The following is a 6000-nucleotide window of genomic DNA, read 5'->3' as shown; positions in this document are numbered from 1 at the left end:
GGTTTGTTGCAGGCTGGGAGTTCACAGCAGCCCATTGACGTTGACAGCCTTTCCAGGGGAAGGCACAGCATGGGGCAGCCTCAGAGGTGTCCATTTTGGTCCTCTCCTTTGAGCAGGAGGTATCACAGGGAGTCAGTGCAGGGGTGGGTGCAGTGCTGGTGCGACCACGAGTGCTGCTGTGACCCGTGGGACAGCAGCATGGAGACCATTGGCAGAGCCCACAACGAGGGCTGGGGAGGTGGGCACCTCCTGGAGGGGCAGGAGCTCCTTCTGCTCTTCCAGTAAACCTTCACCATTGTTCCCTCGGTGGGGAAAAGTGCAATGCAGCAGCAGATGTGACTCAGCAGTGCAGCCTGGAGACGCTATCTCAGTGCCCGTTGTTCAGCTGCACGACTGGGAGAGGGATTTACATTCACACTCAAATGTTTTTCTCTTTACTGTCATGCATATTTAATACGCATCAAATAAACAAGCGACTCCCACAGCTTACCCCAGAGCAGCTCTGAAAGCACACAGTAACCCAATCCCTCCTGACTTACCTCCAGCTGGAGCTAATGACAGGGGAGGGGGAAACCTGCCCTGTAACTACAGGTGAGTGGGCTCCTCTGGGATCTTGGTGCATGCCCATCATTATTGCGTGCTGTAGACATCATTCTCAGCCCCAACAAATCCTTTCCCATGTGAGCTCGTGGTTCTTGTGCTCATGGTTTCCCAGAGCTGAATCCTTGCTGCTGCTCAGCGGATGCTGTCACAACACGGGCACGTCCCCTACCTTGCAAAGCCCAACTTTTTCAAGGGACAGATGCAAGGCAAGTAGGAAGACCACAAGCACCGACCCAACGACCACAACATTCTTATTTTCGGTCATTACAGTATATAACATCTGCAGGTGAAATGGAGTTAGTCATCCAAACCTGTAATTTTTGAGTCGTGTGTGAGCCTGGAGTGCTGCCATGCTATTGCCAGCAGTAGCCAGCACTGGGGGAGGAGGCAGCAGAGAGTTTCTGTCAGTGTGCCATCAGCAGTACTTCCCATCTGTGGCACGTTTAAAAGCTGAAGCATCTGAATGTTGGTTTCTGGTTTTTTTTTGCAGGCTGTGTCAGAGCCATACCTGGTGAATTCCTGCCCAAATCGGTGGCAGCAGAGGGAGTGTGTGATCATACCAGCCATGGAAACACTGTTCAGGAGGCAGAACATGGTCACGTGCAGGTTGGGATGAAAAACCATTAACACTCAGTTTCTATATATTGAGTTATTACGTGGAAGTTGTTATTAATGGTGTAATTCTTCAGCTCAGGGGCTGGTGGCAAGAGATTTCAGATGATAAATATGTCTCCAGCATAGCTCAGTTCCTCTCACTAGTGTTGGAACTTGGGGAATGCAGCCTGTATCGAAGGGCTTGGAGGTGGGGAGCATAGGGTAAGGTTTCATAGTGCAGAATAGTCTTGATCCTTCTGATTCAGAGACACGGTGTTTCTCATTCTTTTTTGCACATAGCATCAAACTGACCAGCTCTGCTTCTGGTTTTGAAAATGAGGAGTAATAGTCACGTTGAACCCGCTGCAGCAGAGGCAGCTCCGATAACACCACGGTTCTTCAACCATTATCAGCACTCCGTATCAAACCTTTCCTCCCCCTCATTATTTCACAGCTAGACTGTTAAATGTTTTCAGCCATTTTGGAGGAGTAATAAAAACAAGAAGACAGCAAGAAATCAACTTTTATCTACTTAAATGTTGAGGAGGAGTGAGCTTCCCTAGTGCCTTCCACCATCATCTCTCTCTTATCACGAAGGAGGGACCATGTTGGCTGCACGTGGGGGTCCCAGCCGCCAGGGCAGAGCTTGGGGGGCTGGGCTGGAGCTGCCCCAGCCATGCTTTGGGCCTGGGGAGGGGAAGAAGGCTTTATTCTGCTCAGGCAGTGCTTCTTCAGTGTGTTTACACAAGCTTGCAGTGAGCTAGTGTTTACTGCTGAAAAATAGTGTTGTTGGTGTGTCCCGCCCCCCCATTCCTCTGGATTGCAAGAGCTGCATGTTTAAAATGTCCAGACCACCATCTCAAAAAGATGGAATTCTGAGAGAAAATCCTCCTTCGGAGCATGAGAGTGGCTTGCAGAACCTATCCATATAAAAACCAGCTCCCCCTTCCCTGGGCAGCTGATGTCCCTGCTCCAGAGCAAGGAACCCAAGCATGCCCCAGGAAATCTGTGCAGGATTAGCACCTGGATGGTTTGTTCTGGTCACAGACATGCTGATTTCTCAGCCAACCTCCAAACAGAGCCCCGAGTGATAGGGCTGCATGGAAGACGCAGGTATTTCTGGTGCTGGTCCTACTCCATTAAGCTCAGCAGTAAATTTCTTTGGCAGAGGAATGAGATCTAACCAAATATTTTCTTTGGGCTCTGTTCTCTTTTCATTAGCTTTGTTTTATGCAGAACTGATGTAAGCGAGAGAAGAAATAATTTTTTTGTCTAATTCTTTTAGGATTAGTTTGGTGGGTTTTTTTTTGCTGTTGAGTTACTCAGCTAACACACTGATTTCTGGTCAAGGACTGAGATAACCTCAAATGGATGTCATAAACTTCTTTTTTTGGGTGCGATTTTTCTGCATTCCTTACAGCAGGAGTAGGAGATAATAGGGCTGGAATGTCTTCTTGATGGTGCATTTTAGTTCTTTGTCAGGCAGGATAAAACTCCAGCTAATCCTGCCATAAATTTAGGTATACCTAATCCTCCAGTATTCCCACTTTTGTTCAGGCATTAGGTATGTGGTCAGTCCCATGCCAAAAAAAAACAAAAACAAAAAAACCTGGGGACTGTAAGGAGCTATATTAACAAAATAATAATGATAATAATCACAAGCTGCCCAGTATTGATTGCTCAAGTTCAGATGGTTTTAATAACTCCCCTGTAACCTGTCTGGCTGTGCACTCCTTGCACAGGAGAACTGAGATCTGAGGGTGCACAGCATCTCTGCTGTGGACCATGCAGCAGTGCTCTGCCTGCTCCGGGCCGTGCTCCAGGTGAGGGTTTACATCTCTGCTCTTGATAAGCACAGTAGGATTGAGCAGCTCTCCTCCAGCAGGACAGCCCTGTGAGCTGTGCTGCTGCTGTGCCTTCCTGGCTGATGGGGGCTTGCAGGCTGCTGCAAGGAGACCACGGTCATGCAGCTCCCAGCTTTGCTTTTTATGAGCACCAAAATAGACAATGGAAGGGGAAAAAAAATGTCAGAAATAAACAAGCTGGCTGTTTTCGATTAGGAGCAGCCTTACTCAGCCTGCACCACAGGCGCTCGTGTTTGCTTAACAGTACAAATAATTAATCCTTGGAGAACGGATTCCTGGACCAGGATAAGGCAGCAGAGGCCCTTATGTGCTCCCATGGGTCTGATTCTGGTGGGCTCAGCTTGCAGTGTGCTGGGGGTGAAGCCTCTAGAGCCAGTGGAGTGGTCACTGGGCAGTTCTGGATCAGGCTGTGGGAGCTCGTTCCCTTTTGTTCTTGGCTACAAAGCTGATGGGGCTGTGTGTGTATTCATTCATCAAAATGAGCAGCCTGACTGGCCTTGCTGCTGTGGTTTTATGGGTGTCATCTGCAAGCTGCACTGAGGGCCTATGAAATTGGGCTTTCTTGTCCATGTTCCCAGCTTCTCCTGCAGCTCCCACGAGCACCTGAAGCATGGGGACAGCATCCCTACCTACCCAGCAGGAATGAGTTCGATTGAGAGGTGTCTGTGCTGTGAGATGCCCACATGAAGGATGTAGCTGTGACCAGTTCTTACTGCCCTCACTAGGCCCTGCTGATGGCAGGGAGGAGCATCCCTACGCTGCCTTGCTTTGAGCAGGGCACGGTGTGAGACACAGACACAAATGCAAACTGTTCAGCTTAGTTCTTTTCTCTTTTCCCCTGCAGAGAACCTGGCCCAGGTCCTGCTGTCATGCTGGTGCTGAGGAGCAATCCGTCTGGTGTCAGAGGAGCTGCATGGCAGAAACCTGCTGGAAGCAGGGAGCCCTGCCTTGCACATTCTCCACCTTCCAGAGTGAATGGGTGGATGTCCCTCACGCAGACAAGCCTCAGCGTGCCCAGTTATTCTTCTTAGATGGATGTCACTATCTATAGGCAGGCAGCTTGGCTGGTAATTATCATGATTTCTGATAATTATTATTGATGATGTTGTCACAGAATTTGTCCCGTGGCATTCTGAATTGTTGGGAACTTCCTGCAGAACAAACTGCAGGAACTTTCCAGGTAGCAGAGGAACGTGAAATAAATAATGTCTGTATACCCAAGCAGCTCAAGATGTGAGTACAGAAGGTCAAGCTTGCTATTCTGCCTTCATGCCATTTCTCCAGACACTCCCGTGGTAATAAATAATAATGATTACCTAATTAACTGTAAGGCATAATAGCAGCTTTCATCCCAGATCTTAACAACTCTTTGAAAGGCGGATTTTGCAAACGTGGGGCTGCAGCACAGGGGATGGACAGCTTGATTTTTATCAGGCAGTGCTGAGCTTGCCAAAAGGGCACACAGGGGAGCATGGAGCAGAAGGGGCTGAATTTGTGCTTCTTGCAGCACTGTCCAGTGCCTCGTTTTTGAGGGTAGTTGTGCCACGCAGACTCCACACATCCTTCCTTCCCACGCTGTGCTTTCTTGTCTGCCTTTTCTTTTTGTTATAATGTGGTCTTCTGGGCATATCTTTGAGACAAATGCACCTAAAAACTTAACCTGTTTATGGAGATGTTTTTGTTCTGAGCAAGAGGTGTTCCCTGCACCTGGAAACTGCAAGAGCAGGAATGCTCTGAGCAAGGTGTGCACCAGTGCAGCACTCATACGCAGTCATGCAGGCAACTTGAAGCATCTGCAAGATTAAAAGTAAACTTTTTTTTCTGCTGGTGCTGTCTAGACCATTCTGGTTTTGAAAAACACATGTGCGAGCAGCTTATCTAAGACAAACGTGTTTGGTTTAGGTTTTTCCTCCCCCTCACCATTTCTGCCAAGAGAACTGGGGAGCTATGGTCAGTGGCACCACTGAGGGACACGTGGGCTGACAGTAACTCTGCTACAGCAAATATTGCAGTCGTTCCCAACAAAGGCAAAACAAATCCTGCGTCGTCAGTGGCACTGCAGGTCAGGCACGAAGCTGTGCTAGCTCCCACAGTCCGAGCAGGAAAAGAAACCCAAGCAGTGCAGAGAGATGGAAATGATGGCTGGGGCTTCACATCGTGTTATTGCATTCCGCACACAGTGAGTGGTGAAGCAAAAGCTCTCAGTGAGGGAAAGAAAGGGAGAGAATTGCCAGAGAAAGACAAGGGTGGGAGGAGATGGAGAAGCTTCTCTCTTTGTCCATAAAGCTGGCGACTTCCTTGCTTGGGAAATGAAGGCCCTCTGACCCCTGGAGTCTTTTCCCTCCAGTTCAGGCAGTGTATAGATGTTCTGCCAGACTTTGCTGCACCCGTTTGGTACCTATAAAGCTTTTACATTCAATTCTATTAGGTTGGCTCTTTCCCAAAGACATTAAATTCACATAAGAAATAAAAGCATTTTGCAGCTCCGGAGCCATTCCTACTTTGGGAAGTCCTAGAACTTCACGAGTGGAAGTCAGAGAGAGGACCTTTGCAGCAAGGTGTCCTTCAGGAGACCTTTTCCCATAGGAAAACCATTTGCCACCAAAATATCTGGGGCAAGAAAAGGGATAATGATGGCATGAGCAGGGTATGTATGGGGTGAGCTGTGTGCCGGATGCTGGGAGCAGAAGAACGTGTCGTGTGTGTGTCTAACAACAGCAGGGGAAGAAGAAATGTTTACAGACTGGCCTTAATTGGTAGAATTATGAGGAGCATCCTGGAAGCCTGGCAGTGCTTTATGAGAAAGCAGCTCCTCCCATAGGGGCTGTGCAAAATGCTCTCAGGTTGGGGGAACTCTTCGTGGTTGGGTTGCTTGTGCCTATTGGAGCCTGGAAGAGCTGTGTGTGTTAGGTGGGATGTTTTCAAGGTGCAGCAGGGC

The sequence above is a fragment of the Cyrtonyx montezumae genome, unplaced genomic scaffold (assembly GCF_038088225.1).
Source record: "Cyrtonyx montezumae isolate F1298 unplaced genomic scaffold, pur_monq_1.0 scaffold_21, whole genome shotgun sequence".
Lineage (NCBI taxonomy): Eukaryota > Metazoa > Chordata > Aves > Galliformes > Odontophoridae > Cyrtonyx > Cyrtonyx montezumae.
This window is presented reverse-complemented; position numbering follows the sequence as displayed.